General features: G+C 37.2%; 1 protein-coding gene across 2 annotated transcripts in view; it reads right to left on the reverse strand.

Annotated features, from left to right (window-relative positions):
- LOC114664113 (solute carrier family 45 member 4) overlaps positions 1–23,697 on the reverse strand; it is a 103,151-nt gene that overhangs the window by 72,915 nt on the left and 6,539 nt on the right. Inside the window, exon 2 of one of the 2 annotated variants that reach the window (XM_028818088.2) lies at positions 8,917–8,976. The exons of the other annotated variant lie outside the window; for it this stretch is intronic. The gene's annotated coding sequence lies outside the window, so the exon portion shown is untranslated. The remainder of the gene's footprint in view (positions 1–8,916; positions 8,977–23,697) is intronic. 2 annotated transcript variants of the gene reach the window in all.

Raw genomic sequence — 23,697 nt, forward strand, 5'->3', positions numbered from 1 at the left:
ACACAATTGGAGTGATCACTGCTAACCAGCCACCCATAAAGCACACACTTTAGCATTTAATCACTGTCAAATTTGCCTGTGACTATGGTAAAATAAACTGTGTATCTAGGGTATGCCATTTAAAAAATTGTTCAATCTTTTTTTATTGTCATGTTTTGCACATGTACAGGTTAAGCCAACTTATATGGATAATACTGGCCATGTAAGGCATATGCCATATATAATGGGTGAGTATAAGATATTAAAAGTGTTACCTTAAAAGTTTACAATTTTTAAGTGCTGAAAGTCAGATGTAATTTAAATTGACGCTTAACGCCAGATACAAGATATAAATCAGAAAGGTTAGAAATAAAGAGCACATTTAAAATATAAACATGCACTGACTCTGGTTTTAAAAGGTGTTCCATACTCAAGTGTGTACACACTGCAGCGCTGTTTGCAGGTTTCTTATTTATAGGAAGAATTAGCTGAAGCTGGACTAAAAAGAGGCACAATGCAGGAATCAACCCCTAGGTAAAGTGACACTTAATGTACACATCCCCCTATAATGGTTAACTATAACAATGCTGTTGGCTAAATGGAAACAAAATTAAATGAAAGAAAAAATGATTAGGTCATTAGCAACTGATTTCAACAACACTACTAGACTTTAAAATCTGTTATTAAGTTTTTGACTTTACTAATCTTTAATGTTTTCATAATTGATAACACATTTAAAACTATATCATGGTTTTTGATTTACGATAAAGTAGGATTAAATCCTGGAACATTATTCCATAGTATTTCAGAAAAATCATCCATGCTAGGAGAAAGACAGAATTGAGTGATTCATGACTATTTGGTTACTAAGGACTACTTCCAGAAGAACTAAGGGCTGCTCTTATCCCTATCTACATAGATTTTTTTATTCTTTTTTGACATGCGTGCAGGGAAAGAACACTGCCAAAAGTCACATGACCAAACACTGTATACACCTGATACTGCACAGTGTACACATAGGTTGAGAGAAAATGCAGTGCTCCTGCATAAAATGTCCTATGTGCTTTCAAAGTTCTTTTGGAATATGTGTTGCTCATGCCCACAGACAAGGCAGTTTCTATTCAAGAGATAAATTCTTTATTATTTGGATGAATAAGAGAACATGGTGCAGAATCTCAGGTCTAGGAAAATGGACTGCAATCTCAGTATAGCATCTGCCAGAATATTGTCTGAATATTTTTCATGTACCTCTGTGGGTTTTTTACCCAGAATTACAATTTTCCCTTCTACATCTTGATGACATTATCAATAAATTGACCATCAACTCTTAACAGGTTAAATATGCACCAAGCATTAATGCATGTCTGAATTTGCCTTATGATAGACTAGTAATCCACCCAATTCTTGCCCTGCATTCAATAATGTCAGAATGAGTTCTGGCACCCTGTGACACTAAACAGAGTTAAGCTGCTGAATAAAAACCATGTGCATGTATAGCAGAACAGGTGGTAACCAAGTTAGTAATATTTTGCTTATACAGACAAATAAAACACACAAAGAAATCAAAATTAATTTTTATTTCATCTATTATTATAGTTTAAATCAAAATGATTCTCTAAATAATAAATAAAAATAACCATGTAAGAAAAATAAAGCAATCTAAGAAAAAAATTTCATTTATCAAAACCATTGAGTACTTGATAAATTCTGTAGATGTGTTTAATAGCCTTTTTCAGTTGCATTTGTTCTGTCACATCTGGATCTTTCAATCGCTACTACACATTTTCTTCTTTCTTTGGATTATAAAATCTGATTACAGCATAATGCTGACAAATACACTTACTGGCCACTTTTTTAACTATACCTTGCTAGTACTATGTATGTTGGACCCCCTTTTCCCTTCTAAACTGCCATAATTCTTCATGGCATAGATTCAACAAGATGCTAGAAACATTCCTCATGGATTTTGGTCCATATTGACAAGATAGCATCATACAATTGCTGCAGATTTGTCAGCTGCACATCCATGATGTGAATCTCCTGTTCTATCACATGCCAAAGGTGCTCTATTAGATGGAGATCTGGTGACTGTGGAGACAATTTGAGTACAGTGAACTCACTGTCGTGTTCAAGAAAAAACTTTGAGATGATCTTAGCTTTGTGACATGGCTGGAAGGAGCCATCAGAAGATAGGTTCACTGTAGGGGCGGGTGGTATGACCAAAATTCTATATCACGGTATTTTTCTAAATTATCCCGGTTTCACAGTATTCAACGGTATTTTTTTCCCCCATGCATGAGTGGATGTTAACCACATTTTCCACTGAAATTACTGCAATAGACTTGCTAAGAATAACCTATTCCACTGTCATGAGCACTGTACAAAAAAAAAAAAAAAAAAAACATTTTAATGTGCACACAAGTATTAATACAGGTTTGCATGGCCCCATAAAGTGATTTCAAGGGGGTGGCACTAATGAAGAGAAGGAATCACATTGCATGATAGATGCAGTCAAAATATAGAACCTTTATATTGAACAAATTTTGCAAAAACTTAAACTGTATTTTTGACAACATATTTTCAACCATCCAAAGAGGCATTTAGACTTAGTAAAATATCCAGAGGTTCTTGTCAAAAGTTGTATTGCACTGAACATGTCTTAGAAAAGGAATAAATAGTAAATATTTTTTGTAAACCAACTACACTTTCTGTTAATGTTAACAATCTCTGTCCACTGACACGTTAAAGTGACTTTTTAAACAACTTTACCATCATTAAACTGCATAATATTTAAACTAATAAATAATAACAATAAAATAAATAATAGTATTATTACTGATAGTTGCACTATTACTTCATGATTTCAAGCCCAGGTGCATTACATAGTATTCACCAAATTAAAATAAAATAAAACAAGTGCAACTTGGTGATGACATCTTTACCAACTGAACCATCATTTAGGCAAATTGCATTAATATGGACCTTGCTTCAAGCTAAGCTATATACATAAATAATAAAATTGCAACTTGCATTTATAATGCTATTTGTGGTATAGCCCTATGGAATCATATTATGGCCACGGTGAAGAAAAAAAAATACAGACATAGGGAAGACAAAAACAAACTATATGTCGAGAATAAAGTCAACATTTCCACTTTATTCTCATAGTTTATTTTATAATTAAAGTAGAATGTCGTAAACTAAACTTCATCCTAAAATCAATGTTTAATTTACTAGATTTTCTCAAACCCCATGATAAGTTAATGCAGCACATTAAATGCTTTGTGTTAAGTGTTCCCCGACCCAGTTGTTAATCACTATGCTTCTTAAACTGACTTCCTCCACACTAAGAGGAGGCAGCGATCACCGCACAGAATCCATTCACTTAATGATATTCCTGCTCTCTGAAAATTTAGAATGCTAAGATAAATACTTTTTACTTCATGATGAAATGCATTACAGCAGGTATTAAACATGCACGGTAGTGAGGCGGTAGTGCTGCTCCCTCGCAGTAAGGTGTCCCCAGGTGTATGTTCAGTGTAGAGAACTTTATGGCAGGTGTGACGAGGCTCCAAAAAACTGGATGTATGAATGGGTATCGCAAAGGTTTAACTTAAATATTGTGTAACTGTTGGGTTCGTGATCTGGTGGTCGGAGACACAAACACAGAATTCAACGGATGTTCTTCTGAGCGGGCTTTCTTTATTTTAAGCGTGCTGTCTCTATCTGACGTACCAAAACCCCAGTTCCTATCCTTCCTTTTTCTTTCTCCACATAACCAATCACCACACGATAAATGTCTTTGTGAAATTAAAACTAGTTTTAAAACTTAGCCCAGAACTTTAAAAATATCTTCGTTATGCATGTTTAATTATGCCATTCATTCAGGGTTACGCCCATCCCAGCAAGCATTGTGTGCGAGGCAGGAGCAAATCCTGAACAAGTCGCCAGCACATCGCAGGGTGAATATGAGCAAAACATACACTAGCAGGGTCAATATAGCATAACAAAACCCCACATTCTACATGACTTTGAAAGGAAACTGAAGCACGCCGAGTAAACCCACCAGAAAAACATGCAAATTCAAGGCAGGGTACACCCGAAACACTCTTGCTGCGAGGCAGCACTGCAACCTCCACACCGCTGTGCCCCCACATGATTAATACATGCTTTAATGCATTTCATCATGAAAATTATATCAAGTATTTATCTTAGCATTTTAAATGTTCAGAGAGCAGGAATATCATGAAGTGAATGTATTCTGTGCAGCGATTTCTACTGGTGCCTCCTCAGTACAAGAGGAAGTCAGTTTAAGAAGCACATACCGATTTAACATGGCTCGGGGAGCACTTAATACAAAGCATTTAATGTGCTATATAACTTATGACGGGGTTTGAGAAAATCTAGTAAATTAAATATTAATTTAATGATGAAGTTTAGTTTACGATGTTCTACTTTAATGACAAATTACGAGAATAAAGTCAACATGTCGACTTTAATCTTGACATAAACGTCGAGAATAAAGCAGAAATGTCAAGAATAAAGTCAACATGTCGACATTATTCTCGTCATAAGCGTCGAGATTAAAGTGGAAATGTCGAGAATAAAGTCAACATGTCGTCACACTATTACACAGTACCCAGGTACATTACACTGTATTGAAAACAAATAAAACAAGTACAACTTGGCTTGCAGTATTATCCAGTAGTATATAAACTGTATTTACACATTTGAACATAATGGTCCACATCCGACCTTTTAAAGCCAAAGTATCTTCAGGCAATGGACGCGACTCCTTTTTTTCGGCAAAAGTTCTTCTGTGTCATCATGTTCAACTTTATCGTCAGCTACAGCTTCAGTTTCGGAATGTTCCCTGTCCATTTTCACCGCGCAATACCTACACTACCACTACCTATTCAGCGGTGTAGCAGTGAAAAAGAGCCCCCGCGCAACGCTGCTGTGATTAGCGGTGTAGCAGTGAAAAAGGTCCCCACTTGAACAGATTCCCGCTGCGCCACGTTCCGAACGTCGTTTAGGCAATTTAAACCTTGTGTTGCGGTATAAGAAAAATCCATATCATAACAAAAATAAAAAACGATTTTTGATATGAACCGGTATTCCGCCCAGCATTAGTTCACTGCAGTCATAAACAGATGGACATGGTCAGCAAAAATACTCAGGAAGGTATTTAAACAATGCTCAGTTGGTACTAAGGGGCCCAAACTGTGCCAAGAAAATATCCCCCCACACCATTACACTACCACCACCAGCCTAAACCATTGATACAAGGCAGGATGGATACATGCCTCAATTGTCTGTTCTTAGCTGACAGGAGTGGCACCCAGCATGGCCACCTGCTGCTGTAGCCCATCTGCTCCAAGGTTTGACATGTTACTTGTTCAGAGATGCTCTTCTGCATACCTCGGTGGTAACAAGTGGTTATTTGATTTACTGTTGCCTTTCTATCAGCTTGAACCAGTCTAGCCATTCTCCTATGACCTCTGCCATCAACAAGGTATTTTCGCCCAGACAACTGCTGCTCACTGGATATTTTCCTTTTTTGGACCATTCTCTGTAAATTCCAGTAGATCATCAGTTTCTGAAATATTCAGTCTAGCCCATCTGGCACCAATAACCATGTCACTTTCAAAGTCACTTAAATCACCTTTCATCCCCATTCTGTTTCTCAGTTTAAACTTCCAACAGGTCATCTTGACAATGTCTACATGCCTACATGCACTGAGCTGCTGACATTGAACAGGAGTACCTAATAAAGTGGCCAGTGAGTGTAGTACAAATAGACGGTGCAGCTAAAATGATTACTGCTTGACTCTTTAAGACGGTCAAAAACAAATTGACGTTACTATTTAAATGAACAGTTTTATATGACAGATTAACATGTGCAGATCAACAACTCTTTTTTTGTTTATAAGAAAATTAAAAGGTATTAGAATAGTGATGCAATGGATACTATTGTCACCTCAGTGATCCCGCACCCTGGGGTCTGATTCCTGTGCACTAGACACTGTGTCAAGTTTGCATGTTACCTGCATATCTCCAGAGGTTCTTCAGCAACATCCCAGGCACGTACAGGCAAGGCTGTGGAGTCGGGAGTAATTACTGGGTGTCTTGAGTTGGTAAATATGTACCAAGTCAGACTCTGACCAAATATAAATTGTAAAATAATGTGTAACATTTCCCGTTTCACAAATACTAATTCAAGTATAGTTTTTTCAGGATACAATTTTAACTTTACCTTGAAGACTGACCTCTATTTTTTTGCAGATTTCAAACTATTACATACTTATGGTAGTTTAAACCCCATTCACAAATTCAAAATGGCAAAAACAGTTTTAGCAGTGTCGGCAGTTTTTACACATATTGCATACCCCAACAAATCGGAAATATTATATATGTCAGTGCACTGCAGAAGTTGATGATGAAAAAGTTTGTGATGTGGACATCAGTAATTTTACTAGTTCTGAAAAGAATGCACCTATAAGAGCATCAAATTTTAAAAGACACTTGCAGTGTTTTCATTCAAAAGTGTTAAAAGCTGTACTCGGCAGTGATGAAATCCTATATATTTTGTGGGCTTTCAAACAACATAGCAAACATATTAGTCTAATTAAGAATTTAAAAGTTAGAGGTACCATAAATCAAGGAGTAATAGTCTCATTTTTTGGTACCATAAATTTTAGGATTTGTGGTTGAGGCTTCCACAGCCCTGTGTGCCCGATGGGTTCACTATCAATTCTAAATGGGACCTTTTGCCAATTCATTGTGAGTGTGGTTGTGTGACATGAGTGGGTCCTGTGATTTATTGCCTTTTGACTGTGTCCAGGGCTGTCTAGATAAGCAACAGACTTCCACAACCATGACATGGATTATGTAGGGTGGAGAATGTTATTTTAAATAGGTTTATAAAGGTTAGGATTCATCCCCAGTTTTTCAGGAACTGAAATTCTTGAATAGACATTTTCATATTAATATGCCCACAAAATGATATGAAGAGGTTACTATGCTCCCCTCTATATATCTGAAGATATGATACAAACACACAGTATATATAGGTTCCCTTAAAATATGGCAAAAGCCTAAAGCATTCCTATTTGGCCTGCAGCAGAACATGGGAATTAATGCATTGTACAAATGTGTTTGGTATGCTAACTGTGACACAGATAAAAATGGAAAAGTATGGAATTTTCAATTTATACATTGTATAAAATTTTCATTGATAGTGTTATGTATATCTGTTTAAACAATATTTATTTTTCAAATAAATACTTTGGAAATCATTTTATTATTTCATATATTACATGTGTGGCACACACAGACATGTTTGACATAACATGCTGTAGCTCTAGAGCCATCACACAGTAAATGATCTTATTAGGAATATTTGTTACATCGTCAAGGGTCACGTTAATACCCTGGTTAAGAATCAAAAAGTTTTCCATAAAAATGCAAACAATACTGTACTGAAAGAAGACACTAACTCTGCTAAGATCAGAAATGTTTCATCCAGATTCCAATTTGAAAGAACATTGTTGAAAGGCCTATCCTTCTTTCTTCTTAGATTCTAAAGAACAGAGTAAAGGAAGTAAAACAAAACAACTGTACCCAAGAATAATTACCAGAAACTATAAAAATCAGCTGGAGACCTATAGTTTAAAACCTTTTGAAGGGGTATTTAAACTGTGACTAAAGAGCGAGTTAACAGAAAATGGTCTGAAAACCTCTAAACATGTCTTTCAAAATTTTGAGTACACTCAAAGTTGGGAGGACAAAAGAAATAGATGCACTGTATATCCTGAAGTGAAGAAAACAAAGCAGTTGATAATCATATAAAAACTAGATGGATAAATGGATAATGACTTAATACACGAGTCCCCAAGACGAAAGATGACAAAATCCTGTAAAGTGAGGACTAATTACAGTGGATAAAGAAAATCTTGCTTCTCTTGTACAATCTCCTTTCTCACGAGCGTTAAGCCACAAGTGCACTGCTTACTTAAGAAAAAGGTAACTCTATTGTTAAGCTCCCTCTTGGCTTCTGCCCTTGAATCAGTGACAAATATTATTAGCTGACATGAATGAATGCTGCCAACACAGCTCACTGGTTGACATGAACCACAGTAACCCTGAGAAGCGCTTACAGGACAATTATAAGGCTATCACCTTCACTTTATATTTAGCAAAAGTGTAGACTTCTAATTCCGTGACGTGGCTTTCTCTGCTCTCCCATTACTCTGGGCCCCACAGACTGACAGAATGACAACCTACAACGGTGCACTCAAGTGTATCTTGTTACCTCTACAGGATAAACACAAACAAAAAGTAGACAGAGTTTAGAATTACTTTTAAAAATTCAACAAGTGCATGTGCCTAGTTTACTTAACTTGCCATGTACAGTATATACTGCACGTACTCTAGAATCAAAATGTTTTTATGCTCAATGTCTAAATGATTTCAAGGTTATAATTATTCCTTCAATATGGTTTCACTAAATGTAGTTTTGGTAAATGTCTATTTAGAGGATTAAAATGTTATACAAAATACAAAAAAAACAAAAATTAAATGGCATGCAAGTGTCACTATAGAAAACAAAAAAGAAAATCTGTAAATACTATAAACCAATTCACATTTTACACAGGTGGCAGATACAGAGGCAAGATAGGGTGACACTGATTCCTAGACTGAACGGTGAAATGTTTAAAGGTATAATACATGTACATAGCTAGAAAATAGCATTTTAGAAATGCCCACTGACCCAAGAGAATGAATTGGACAATAAAGGCACTAGAAAGTTCCATAGGAAGAATCAAATGATTAAGACGAGGTCTTACAAATTCAACATAAAAGTAAGACAATCAAACCTAATTACAAGACATTACCATAAAAAAAAATAACAACAATGCACTGCAATTTACTCACGTGGGCCTGTCTTTGACTTCCAGTATAATACAAAAGATCTTTTTAAAAGTGATGATACATCTAAACAGAAAAAACAATTTACTATTAATTATCTGATTACCTGAATTATGCAGCCAAAGAAAAAAATGGACAAGTAAACACAGAAGGCTTTAGGAAACAAAATTCCTTAGTGCTCCAGTACAAACACACTCTTTTTCTGTGAGTTTTGTGATATTCTTTTTGAAACAAATTTTAGTACCTGTTTCACTCATCACTACTAATGAGTTACAGTTTGGTATCATTAGCACTGCATTTAACTACAGTATATCCAGGAAAATGACTTGCTGCTCCAAACTGAACTTGATCACTTCCAAAATGCTTTGTGTTTCTCATTAATTTCATAAAATAAAGGTATCCATCCGTGAATTACAACAAATATTATTTATCACACCCTTTCTCTTTTATGAGCCATAATTTTCAGCTAACTAGATTCATCATCTAATCATTCTAATATCTGCCAAATAAACAATTATCAAAATATTTGTTTCTTGCTTCCCTAGTTTGATGTTTTTACTACAACCTGGCACGTGTAAAAAACTAAAAAAAAACAAAAAAACAAAATCACAAACACCTTGTCAACTGTCAGTCATACACACCATTTTAGTTCTCTGCACTTTCAAGATGAACAAGAACAGCATTGTATGATCATATGACAACACACATAATTGCTTAAAAGTATTTTCTGCTCTGCATGCAGAAGCTGAGTTAACATTACGTAAATCAATAATGCTATCCCAGAGAGAGCGAGAAAGAAAAAGGGAAATACCAGGCTATTTTTTTTTTACAATGTCAGCTAGTATAACAGCACTATTTTTGCTTAAGTTTTGTAAGAAGTGGCTGCATTATATCCTCAATCATGGAAAAATTGTCAGAAACCAAGTAAAGTGTATGATTTCTCTAAAGCAATATATAATACCACAAAATATAGTAAATCATTCTATAAATATCACAACAAGTAGTGTTTTATCTTTGCATTAAAAAGTTAGATTTAAATAAACATATTAGAAAATGTATAGATAGAATCATGAAGATCTCATGAAGAAGAACTACCAGTAGATTATTTTATCACACTGAGTCATAAGTCATCTTATTCTTTTAAGCTGCACAGAGTCAATATAAGCTATCAAGGCAAGATTTTAATATTTTCATATGGGTTTGTGTCTTAAATTGAAATTCAAAAAATGAAACTAACTTAACTGTTACACAGTCACTCCTTTTTGAGTGGGTCAATGTCTAAATAACATTGCTAATCTTTTATATACAAAAACACACGCACAGCAAGGATGTGGTTAAAATCACTATGCATAATTCAGGAGTTAATGATGGTTCTGCCACTGCATCATATATTGAGCCTGCTCCAAATTTCTTGCCTTAAAGAAGGCGCAGAGTGGTAATAATTTGAAATACTGTATACAGGGGTGTGTTGCTCACATTGTCCCTCTGCCATTCCTAGCGATTTTGCTCACACAGCTTCTGCTAATAAAATTATGAAGTTCTCCTTAGGCGGGATGAAAGTAGCCAGAAACTCTACAAATAGAAATAAAACAACTCACTGAAACTTGCCAGAAATTTTCTATTTCTGAATCTCTAGTTTCATGTGAGAAATAAAACTTTATAGTGGATACATAGATGGATTAGATGCTCACTTGATAATAAAACTGCTTTACTGTTTTGCTTAAGAAAGACCATCTTAGTGGGCTATGTGTGAGTGAAGATGTGAGAGGGTCCTTAAAGCACAACAAAACTCAATGTTCGTAATATGTGTAACAACACTAGGTAACTCTACCAACATATGTCATAGTATCACAACCAGGACAGATAGACAGACACACAGCCTTATTGGGTGGGTGGGGACAGGGAAGTTTGAGGCATTTGTAGAAAAGATTTAAAGCCAATACTATAGCACTCAAGCTACTCCTGGGAAAAAAACAAGCTGGTGGGTTGGTGGGGAATGTTTTATTTTTTTATACTAGATATAGTTCTTTCTGTTCACATGTTCTAGATAATCCTCTGAAGCTCTCATGAAATTTTACCTGCATGTCTTGAAGGATGTGGGAGGATTGCACAATGGCTGTGTTGACAAAACTGTAGCAAGTATCAAAACATACTGGTTATCTCTGTACCTTTAGCTACCTACAGTATACTGGCAAGGAAATGGGCTGGTACATTTACTAATTCTAAAATCAGATTTATTAAGTGTTTTATTGCTTAAAAGCACAAGGCACAACTTCTTATTACTATGACAGGCACAGAGGTAACAGAAATGCATAAATTGTAGAGATATGCAGTTATTAGGATGGCCAAAACAGCATATACTTCAGTGCAAAATACCAATCTGCTGAAGTTACATTTGTTGAATTTGTTTGATTTTGAAACCAAACTATTGTTCATTGATAAAATAGCTAAATATCATAACACGTGCCATAAATCTGAATAGTATACTGTTGAAATAGATGTAGTGTCTCAGTTACAAGTAATTGATTACAAGTAACATCAGTAACCTCTTTTCTTCTTCTTCTTCTACATGTTCTAAATAACTTTACATGTTGTACGATGTCCTGAATGGCATACCTTTGAGGAAGTCTATCCCTCCTTAGAAGGAACAGGTACTTTGTCTATTGCTGATGTAAGAAGAACTTTGTTGAATGTAAATCCATGCAAAGCCGCTGGACCAGACAACATACCCAGTCAAGTGCTAAGGTAACAAGCAAACTAGCTGACAGATATTTTTTACAGACATCTTCAACATTTCCCTTAGGCAAGTAGTCATCCCCAAGTGCTTTAAAACTACCACCATCAAACCCATGCCAAAGGAGTCCTCTGTCTCTTGCCACAAGGACTATCACATTATAGCACTCAATCCTGTCATCATAAAGTAATTTGAACAGCTAGTCTTGGGCCATTTGAAAGCTAGATTGCCCACATCACACAACCCTCTGCAGTTTTTCTAACACCTGAACCAATATCCTAGATTTCCTCACAGAGAGACTCTAAACAGTTCTTACCTGAAAAAAAATCCCCAGTACTATCACACTGGACACTGGTGTTCCCAGGGGCTCTGTACTCGGCACACATCTGTTCACTCTGCTGACTCGTGATTGTAGAGCTGCATGCAGCTCTAACACCAAGTTTTCAAATTACACAATGGTGGATGATCTCATCAACAAAAGGGATGAATCAGCTTACAGAATGGCAATATGATGATTGACCAACAATACAAATGCAACAATCTGTCCCTTAATGTGGACAAGACTAAAGAGATGTTTGTTGACTTCAGGAAAGCCCATGTGCTGTCCATACTCCACTGCTCTGCAGTATGATTGGTAAAGAGCACCAAATTCCTAGGTGTGAACCTGGCAGCTGACCTTACTCGATCAATTAACACCACCTCCACAGCAAAGAAGGCGCAGAAGTGTCTCCACTTCCTTCAGCAGGTGAAGAAGGCAATCCTACCTCCCCTCCATCATTGCCCCATTCTATGGTGGCACCACTGACGCTGTTCTGACCAGCTGCATCACTGTTCGATTTGGGAACTGCGGTGACTCTATCTATAAGGTCCTATAACAGTGCTCACAGCAGAAAAGTTCATTGGGATCTCTCTGCCCTCCATTAAAGATATCTCTATAAACTGGTGCATCCGCAAAGCATATAACAATTTGAAGGACCACTCCCACCCCTCCCATGGTCTCTTTGTCCTACTTCCATCTGGCAGGCGGTACTGTAGCATCCAAACCAGTTCTACCAGGTTCTACAGCAACTTCTACACCTTAGCTGTCTGAAATCTGAACTCTGTGCTGCCTTTGGATTTGCTCCTTGTTGCTTAATTATATGTACTACTTTTGTTACACTTGTTACTACTGTTATTTATTTATTACTATCTATTTCAAATGATTACTATTTATCTACTTTCCTATTATTTATTATTATTATTAATTTATTGTATAGTATTGTTTATTAACTGCATTGAACTTGTTTTGTGTTAATGTATGTTTTGCACTGCTGTCCTGGGAAACATTATTTTGTGCCACTATATGCTGCAACACTGTTTATGGATGGTATGACAATAAAGCCACTTGACCACTTGATCAGTCCAGTTAATCTTCTAAATCTGGATTAGTACATAGGCATAAGCAATAACTAAGTGAGATCACTCATTTAAAACACCTTGAAAACGGCACAAAAAGAGTTTCCCAGGAGTTCTGAAATAATGGATTAATATGAAACAAAGTTTGATTTCACACAGGAATCCTTGAAAAAGAAGAGAGAGATTTGAAAAATTAAAGTATCAGGTGTTTGTAACATTTGGAATATGAAATAATTTGACACATCCATTAAGAATTACTCTTTAGTATTTTTAAGCAGTTAATGATGCAGGCATACATCTTATAATATAAAATCATACAGTGACTGATAAACTATATTTTAAAAGCATGTGGTTAACAAAACAGCTTTAAATAGATTGTTTAAATGAAAATATCGTGAATTATTTTGGTATTCACTAATTCAACATCACATACAATAATGCTTGAATTTGTGTTTTTAGTGCAGACTTTAAGCAGTATGTTTCAGTTACTTCACAGAAAATGCCAGAGAATAAATGTAGTAAGTGCACATAGTAAGATAAAGCAGGTAGGCCACGATGGTGTCATTCTTTACAACCCCTATGCTGATCACCATTGTTGAAGATACATAGGAGCTCAGATTAAAGATATGCATTATATTTTGATATTTAAGAATATCAACACTAATTTCAGATAGGGCAATTGATAGTTGGGCAGCTACTTGAAGGATATACTACTATTTTAAAGCTGCTGTTACAGTTAGTATTTTTATATTTTATTTTTTTATTACAGAAACGGCACAATCTTGTTCACTTGAATAATGGAGGTACTTTTAATAAAGGAGCCATTCAATAGGATTTCTGTTTTTGCCGTGGTATCAACTGGTATTGATATTAACCCCAAAATATCTTTCATCATAACCTCCCTAAGTGTCACTATTGTAACAGTAGAACTGTGAACATAATTAAATTAATTTACAGAGGAGAAAAAAAATACTTAACACCGGTGTTCAACATCCTCTAGATATTTATATGACATTTATTGCTGGAAATATTATTAAAATATTATGTAACATAAAACCATAATGTAAAATATACACTTAAAATGTCTAGTCATCATGTAAAATATACTTTTAAAATGTCTAATGTTCTGTGATTGATTCAGGTGGGGACACTACATGCTTTTCAACTGGAATCAACTGATCCAAATTAGTACATTTTACTTCTACTTTTACTTAAAGTTGTAGTGAAGAGTTTGCACACAAAAAAAAAAAAATTAAGGAAAATGCACACAGCGAATAAGAAAAAAATAAAAGAGCCAAAATACATTGGCAGTGTATAACAGGCAATTACTGCTAAACACACAGATTTTTTTTTTTTTTTTTTTAAACAGGCATTCCTCCCTGTATTTACACTTATGAAGGCAGTGTTTTGAGGTCAGCGCTGCAACAAATAATAGTCTTCAGAGGCAATATAACTATTTGTTGATGCGTAGTAGGTTTGCTGTAGAATAATCTGCAGAAGCTGCTTGTGTGTTGCAATCATAAGAAAGGGGATGTCTTCTTTTTTCGTCAAAGAAAACAGTAATTCACATTCCAGAATTTGTTTATATAGTTATATGCAAAAAGGAAGATGATGAAAAATCTGTATTCACATTGACTGCCATAAGCAAATGTGCTTCTTTTTAATTAATCAAAAGACAGACCTTCCCAAGACTGGAAAAAATGGCCAAGTTTCTCTGTATGAGTACCCGGTGGTGCAATATACTTAAACATCCATCCATCCATCCATTATCCAACCCGCTATATCCTAACTACACGGTCACGGAGGTCTGCTGGAGCCAACACAGGGCACAAGGCAGAAAACAAACCCCGGGCAGGGTGCCAGCCCACCGCAGTGCTTAAACATGAACAACCAACTAATGGGGGTGAGAGGGGGTAGATCATATGACAGCTCAGCTCTGGAGAGGGTAAGACAGAGAGATGGTTTAACAAGATATTATCATCTTTATTATGCCTAAACATCTCAGATTCAACTTATTATGCTGTAAAACCAGAGGGAGGAATATACAACTACACATTTCAACAGTGGGATGGAAAACATTTTTCATTCACTGCAGGGTAGAGTTCATGAAGCACAATTCAAAAACCTCCAGTTAGTATTTATGTTCTACTGAAAGAAGTCACTCAGGACAATACCCAACAGAACATGTTGTAAACAGATATCAGCTTGAAAGTATTTGAACCTCTTGTGCAATTAATTATAGATTCACTTAGTTTTACCACAAAATAATTATTTAATCTGAAGCAGCTTTCTCAAGTGACATAATAGGTGTGTAATTACCAATCCCATATGTTGTTTTAGAAGTAATCATGTGTGTCTTAGAAAAGTGTAATTAAAAAGGAAAATAAGAGAACTCCAAGTTGCATTGGTTACACTAAGTAGTTAAGTAGTATCATCTGAGTAATTGGGAACTAAATCACTGGAAAGCAAATTAACTTATGAAAGAAGATACTTTAAGTAAAAGGTTCAAGTAACTCCTATTACACTTGCTGAACAAACAGGCCCTAGCCTAATGTTACTCAATTGTTTACCTCTTTTGTAAGTCGCTTTGGATAAAAGCGTCTACAAACAAATAAATATAAATATAAGTCACACTCTTGTAAACAGCAATAAGAAAGCAGTTCAACTTAGCGTTACCTACACAGGGGAATGCAAACACACAATGCCAAGAGGAAAAGAGATCTCATGGGACATAAGAAAGAGGGTAGTGAGAGCACATTAGTCCAGGGACGGCTATAAAATCAAATCAAAGATTTCAGCTGGAAAAATCTACTGTATGGCAAACAAGTTACAAAAGGGAAATATTTAACATTACAGCAACCTAACTGAGAAGTGAATACACGTTCCAAAATAATCACCAAGATCCAAAAGAAAAAAAAAAAAAAAGAAAATTCAGGTAAAGTAAATTCAGTCATAATTACAGAGCTCCTTTACTGCATCCTTGTTAACTTTGGATGCTTCAACAATAAGAATACAATTAATTGAAATAGCATTCAGTGAGCATTGGCAAGAAGCAGCCTTTGCAGTAAAAAAAAAAAAAAAAACACACAAGAAAAACACCCATCTTACATTTCTTAGACAGCACCCGGAAAAACACGACAGTTTCTGAATTTCAATTCTCTGGACAGGTGAGTCCATAATCAATCTTTTTGGTCACAATCCAAACAGCTATATTTAGAGAAAGCCAGATTCTGCCTACCACAAAAATAACTTTAGCTCAACAGTCAAGTAGGGTGGTAATGAATGTCAGCTTCGGGACTGCTTATCCTCCTCTGGACTCCACAAAATTAAAGTAGTCATAAATTTTAACGTCATTTTATCTGTCAAGTAGCTAAAGGTGGACTGAAAGTGGGTCTTTCAATGTAACGACTGTCCAAAGCATTGAAGCATATCTACCAAACAATAGCTCAGAAAAAAAGGAGATTTATGTTTTGGATTAGAAAAGTCCTGACTTAAGCCGTTTTATATATATATTATACATATATTATACACACACCACAATCCATATTGAAGCAATGTATGCTTCTGGTAAGTGCAGGAAATGCCAAAAAATATATAGTACACCATAACACATTAGGTAGCAGATAAACATATACTCGTGCACTATGAATATTAAGGGGAAAAATTTACAATAATACAGGTAAATGAGAAAATATTAGTTTTTTTCAAGGGCTAAGTGAATGCAGAATGACAACAGCAAATTACAGTAACATTTTTGAAGTGGTATCTATAATGTCTGCTTCCTCTCTCACATGTGTTTGTGTGTTAGGAATGGAAAATTACTGGCTGTCTTATCGCTCTCAGGGTTGGTTTTAAACTGTCACTTACAGCAGGAGGGTAAGGTTTCAAACTAAAGTACCATCCCTCCGAGGCATGATGAAATCTTGTTGTTTTTACTTTGCAAAAAAAAAAGGCATTTTATTTAAAATGTGTTTATAGCAACCTGAAAAACAGTAATGGGTATGAATATTCAAAAAGTTTTACATTGGACTAGTTTCTCTAAATTTAAGAAGGCCCCAACCATTTTCATAATGTTAACATTCCATTATCCCCGTAATATTCAGTTCTCCATCATGCTAATTAAACCATTTTAAATAAATACATTCTTACAACCTTTCCAATAGTTATGCAGTTTGGTACCTAAACTGAAGAGCCTAAACAATAAGAGCAGCACTGCATGAACATCTGAAGTGAAACCTTGTCTGAATCTCAATGAAAGTTAGCAGATTTAGTGGTAAAATAGACTTCTCTACCAGTCTCATTCACAAAAACATGATTCACCCCTACCTGCAACAATAAAATTATACCCAAACCATGACTATCAAAAAATAAACAGTAATTCGACAATCTCAAACAACCTGTACCTAGACATATCTTAAATATAAACGTCTACACGTAGAAGTGTGTGTGTCTGTCTGGCTCAGAAATCAGAGGTGGATTCAGGGTAAGGGATCCACCTCCAAGGATACACAAGCAAGGCAAGCACGTCGGCAAAGCAAAACCTCCGAAGAAAGAGTCACTCGCTTAGTGGCTAATACAGAAGCGAGGCGAGCACATCAGCAAAACGGTATCCCTTTTACTTTCCTCCCGCCTTTAATACACAAGCAAGGCAAGCATGCCGGCAAAAGGAAATCTCCAAAGAAAGAGTTGCTTAGCCACTAATGCACAAACAATGCAAGCACGTCTGCAACACAAAACCTCCTAGAAAAGAGATGTCCAGAGTAGTTCCTTTCAATTACCGAACATCTCTACATTTCAGTTTTTTTTTCTGATGATTTCAATAGTTTCTAGGAACCCACTAGTCCATTATAATACTCATTATTTATTACAGCATAAGTATACTGAACAACTTCACACAAGTATTTATAGAGACAATCTTAGTTCCTTTGTACTACTGAAACGTTTCACAATTACATCATAATATTTATTGTAATCCTTGCTGCAAATCCATGTTCCTTGGATGCAGAGGAAAAGAATCACATCTATTTCCCTTAAGGTGCAGACATATTCTCCCACCGTCATATTACAAGGATTTATTCATTACCACATGGCCAAGAGAACAGTGTGATTTCCCTTTCTTTTAACAGTGTTTACTTTTTATGACCTCAAAGTGCCAGATTCTGTAGCTGAGGATCGGACCGCCAAGGTCCCCGCCTTCGGCCACTACCCAACTCACACTGCACCCGACCTCCTTGGCCCCTCCCATAGGTGGTGAGCCCATGCTGACCTCGACTTGGGATGTTGTGGGTCGGTGGGGGGAGTACTTCGAAGACCTCCTCAATCCCACTAACATTCCTTCCAATGAGGAAGCAGAGCCTGGGGACTCTGAGGTGGGCTCCCCCATCTCTGGGACTAAGGTCACTGAGGTGGTCAAAAAACTCCTTGGTGGCAGGGTCCCGGGGGTGGATGAGATACGCCCGGAGTTCCTCAAGGCTCCGGATGTTGTAGGGCTGTCTTGGTTGACACGTCTCTGCAACATCGCATGGACATCAGGGACAGTGCCTCTGGACTGGCAGACTGGGGTGGTGGTCCCCCTCTTTAAGAAGGGGGACTGGAGGGTGTGTTCCAACTACAGAGGGATCACACTCCTCAGCCTCCCTGGAAAAGTCTATTCGGGGGTTCTGGAGAGGAGGGTCCGACGGACAGTCGAACCTTGGATTCAGGAGGAACCGTGTGGTTTTCGTCCTGGTCGCGGAACAGTGGACCAGCTCTACACCCTTAGCAGGGTCCTGGAGGGTGCATGGGAGTTCGCCCAACCAGTCTACATGTGTTTTGTGGACTTGGAAAAGGCGTTCAACCGTGTCCCTCAGGGAATCCTGTGGGGGGTGCTCCGAGAGTATGGGGTACCGGACCCCCTGATAAGAGCTGTTCGGTCCCTGTACGATCGGTGTCAGAGCTTGGTCCGCATTGCCGGCAGTAAGTCGAACCCGTTTCCAGTGAGAGTTGGACTCCGCCAGGGCTGCCCTTTGTCACCGATTCTGTTCATAACTTTTATGGACAGAATTTCTAGGCGCAGCCAGGGTGTTGAGGGGGTCCGGCTTGGTGGACTCAGGATTGGGTCACTGCTGTTTGTAGATGATGTTGTCCTGTTTGCTTCATCAGGCCGTGATCTTCAGCTCTCTCTGGATCGGTTCGCAGCTGAGTGTGAAGCGGCTGGGATGGGAATCAGCGCCTCCAAATCCGAGACCATGGTGCTCAGCCGGAAAAGGGTAGAGTGCCCTCTCAGGGTTGGGAGCGAGATCCGGCCCCAAGTGGAGGAGTTCAAGTATCTCGGGGTCTTGTTCACGAGTGAGGGAAGAATGGAGCGTGAGATCGACAGGCGGATCGGTGCATCGGTGCATCTCTGCATCGGTCTGTCGTGGTGAAAAAGGAGCTGAGCCATAAGGCAAAGCTCTCAACTTACCAGTCGATCTATGTTCCTACCCTCACCTATGGTCATGAGCTATGGGTAGTGACCGAAAGAACGAGATCGCGAATACAAGCGGCTGAAATGAGTTTTCTCCGCAGGGTCTCTGGGCTCTCCCTTAAAGATAGGGTGAGAAGCTCAATCATCCGGGAGGGGCTCAGAGTAGAGCCGCTGCTCCTCCACATCGAGAGGAGTCAGATGAGGTGGCTCGGGCATCTGATCAGGATGCCTCCTGAACGCCTCCCTGGTGAGGTGTTCCGGGCACGTCCAACCGGGAGGAGGCCCTGGGGAAGACCCAGGACACGCTGGAGGGACTATATCTCCCGGCTGGCCCGGGAACGCCTTGGGATCCCCCCGGAAGAGCTAGAAGAAGTGGCCGGGGAGAGGGAAGTCTGGGCATCTCTGCTCAAGCTGCTGCCCCCGCGACCGGACCTCGGATAAGCGGACGAGGATGGATGGATGGATGGACCTCAAAGTGGATATTACATCCCCATAAACAGATCTAATATTAAACTACTGTTGTATTTGACCAAAATAAGCAGCTAGAATACACAGTAGTACATTGTGGAATGCCTCAAGGTGAGGAAGGCACAGAAGATTTAACACTTGTAGTTTTAAGTACAATAAATAACACTCTAGCACTTATACAGTCAAAATCCCAATCTCCTTTGATAGGTAGTGAAGGAAAAAAAGCAGGAAAGACTGCCTCTCGACCTGTCAAACCAGCAACACAAAGTCTCCTCTTCACAATAGATACCGAGATTTGCTTTTTTTCGACCACTGTTAACATGGGCTTAAAGCTGTTGTGCTGCCAGATGCCTATCACAGAAGTTGGTGATCCTCAGAAACAAGCCTGCTGTTTGGGTTGTGACTCTGGGTCTGCCAGATCTCTTACTATCAGAGTTTCTTCCAGTTTGTAATTGCCTTTGGACTGCAAAGGACACTACTTTACTGACATTTTCTTTTTTTTTTTTTTTTTGCAGTTTCTCTACGGGAAAGGCCTACACTTTTAAGGGTAACAATGTTATGTCTCATTTCATTTGTTAATTGCCATTTACTTGCCATTATCACTCAAATTTACAACTTTCTACAGTGGAATATTATCCAAGTAGTACTTCAGAGGGTATAATAACAGTCTGCTCCAACTCTGCTTTAAAAAACTGACAGAGGTGTTTTAAGTAAGCAACAGAAGTCGGGACATCTCTGCAAATTGTTTGTTTCAACTTGAAAGGCTTAATTTACTTTAATTGTTACAGAACATACTGTATGTAGTTTGTAACCTATTAGTTGTTCCTTGAAGAAGGCCCGTTTGTAATATTCTATAATTTCCTTTTTTCAGTTTTTGCTAACCTAAACTTTACATTTAAACCTCTGGGAGTTAAGCTTACCTTTTCACCATTTTAGGTCTTTGATTGTATTTCAAGAAAATTGATTACATCTGAAGAAAAACTGGAAAAACACTATGTACATTACTATGGTTTAGGGAAGGGATTCACTAGGGTACCTCATTATTCAATGGAATTAGGATACAAGATGATCACCTTTAACTTCAGAGAAAAGCAAATCGATTATAAAAACTTTTTCTTGAGGTGTTTTGATGCATCTTGATTTTACCACTTGCTTCTTTAAGAACACATGGTATTTGTCAACATGAAATATAATATCCTGAATTTAATTCCATTTTTTATTAATGCAATGTAATAACAAATGGAACTGTTACCCAAGGGTGCATCATGTTTCACTATATCTTCCACCTTTGTGCAGAATCAACAGGAGAAATAAGATGAATTTCATTATGTCCTATATAACTTGACATAAATGTCACTATATTATTAATGTGTTTTACTAATCCTTTCTCACTCATTGTGAACACTCTTGACATGTGGTACAAAAAAAAACATGCAGTCCGACATATTCATATAAAAGCATGCTTTGCAAACATTGGTACTGTTTTTACACCTAGCACTATTATACATTTTCTGTCTGAATTTTATATGCATATACATATTAAAATGCATCCCCAATGTCTGAATGGAGTTCAGAGACAGACTGCATTGAGCAGATGCCCTGCATGCAAGTATTACTCTTATATTGTATAATTACGGGATTTGATCATGGGTTGCATTTATTGGCCGAGGCTGAGTATAGATCACTACTATTTGTTGCTCACCACCTTTGCATGTGGTCTGATCCGATTACAAGTGAATACACACTATGTTTCTAAATATGGTAGGATACACTCAAAGCTATTGATTTTCCTTTGTATTTGGAGCAATTGACTTGTATACTAACAACATGTACTAATGGATATTGGCTTAAATCAATTTACTGTACTGTACTTTAGGAGCAATAAAAGGGGTGATCTAAAGACATTTCAAGATTTCCCAATATAAATCGTGCCTAGGAATATATCCCTAACCCAAGACAGACACCTACTGTACACTGCCATGTGTTACGTCATAGTGTCAGTCAGAGCTAAAATCTTGTCAACATGGAAACATTTCTAAAATGTAACACAAATATTATAAAAAGCAGAGACATACACTGTCAATTAACTTTATTTTTATTTGAAAAAATAACAATTGCGTACAATCAAGCAGAAATTGTACAACAAATGATTTCATAGTCAAATTAGAAAAAAAGAAGAAAATATTAGTTAAAAAAAGAAAGCAGGAACAAAAAGAGATAAAACCTAACAAAACAGAATTCAACTTCCATTTGAGACAATTGAAACTATTTTCTTTGTTTTAATTAACTGTATTTTTTAAAAACTATATTACTTATTTTTAAGAAATAGAACAAACTTGCCTGCAGTGGAATTTCTCCCATAAATTTCATTAAACAATACACTTTTCCACCCATGAATCGGAGGTACTTCACAATGATGGAGACTGGAAATCAGAGGCGGATACCTGAGGTAGTGAGCCTATAGTAGTAACACCTATACCACCATGCAAACTAGACATGCCAATTCAATGTTAAACCTCGGAAAAGGACCATTTTCCTCCACATCCTCAACTTTCAAACTTGCCCATTCCAGTTAAAAAACATAAATAAATACTTTAAGAGGTGGCATTTATCGTAATTCTTTAAGCTGTGCAAGTAAAGTTAAGTACCTGAAGCAGATGTCTGTGATAAAAAGGATAACATACAAAATCCCACACAACTGTGTATGCAATATAAAGCACAGCATAATAGCACCTACTCTGCTTTGAAAAAACATCTAACAAGTCAGTGTTTTCTATCAATATATTTTGTAATGCATTTATTCAGTTTTATAAAAGAGCTAGCCATGTTAACTGTCAAAAACAGCTAATAGGATGCTTTTTAAAATACTTAATGCCTTTAGCCTTATGTGTACCTTTAGTACCTTTCCTTGGTATCCTTGTGTGTCTGAACCTATTTTGACATGCATTTCCTCTGTTGAGCATGTTCCCGTATATTCTGCTTCTCAGACTCTGTCATTCTGAGACATCCTGCTCACATATCATTTGCTTTTATGCTACCTATCTTTGAAGGTGACTCTGCGTGCCTTCTATACCTTTACTCCTCCTTGTGTGTCTAATAATTCCTCTTTCAATGGTGTCAATAAAGCCAGTCAGGATGCTAAGAGGAACCAGACAGAGACACAAACTTCAGCCTTTTATTATATAGTAGATTAGTGATGCTCCAATCAATCAGCTCGCCAATCTAAAATTAATTACCTGAAGCATACTTCCATGAGAAATATTTTCTGCTATAACATGCAAACTTACCTAGCTACAACATGAGCAACTGTTCCTGAAGACCTGAAAAAATTCTTCTATTTCAAAAAGCAGCATTAGTTTGAATAAGACTGGAACTATCAACATTAAATATTTCACTCAATTTTCCAAATGGTCCATTTGGCTATGTCTTGTGAAAGGCCACAGAACTTGTGTATATTTGCCAATGTACAAAATGCAAACTATGTGATACTTTATTATTTCTGAAGGATACTTGTACTCAGCAAGGATAAGGTGTTGCACCAGGGAGGCAAACAGTTCTTGTTAACAGTTGCTCCACCATATTAACACTGTCTTCTAAGGGGGTACTTGAGTATTAATTATAAAAGAGTGTGTGTGTGTGCACACAAGGCTAACATCCTGAACCAGCTTTTAATAGATTTTCCTACCACTGCAACCATCTTCCAATGACCAGTCCCACCACACCATCCCTACTACATTAACAGCAC

This window comes from Erpetoichthys calabaricus, chromosome 13 (assembly GCF_900747795.2).
Source record: "Erpetoichthys calabaricus chromosome 13, fErpCal1.3, whole genome shotgun sequence".
NCBI classification, from domain to species: Eukaryota; Metazoa; Chordata; class Cladistia; order Polypteriformes; family Polypteridae; genus Erpetoichthys; species Erpetoichthys calabaricus.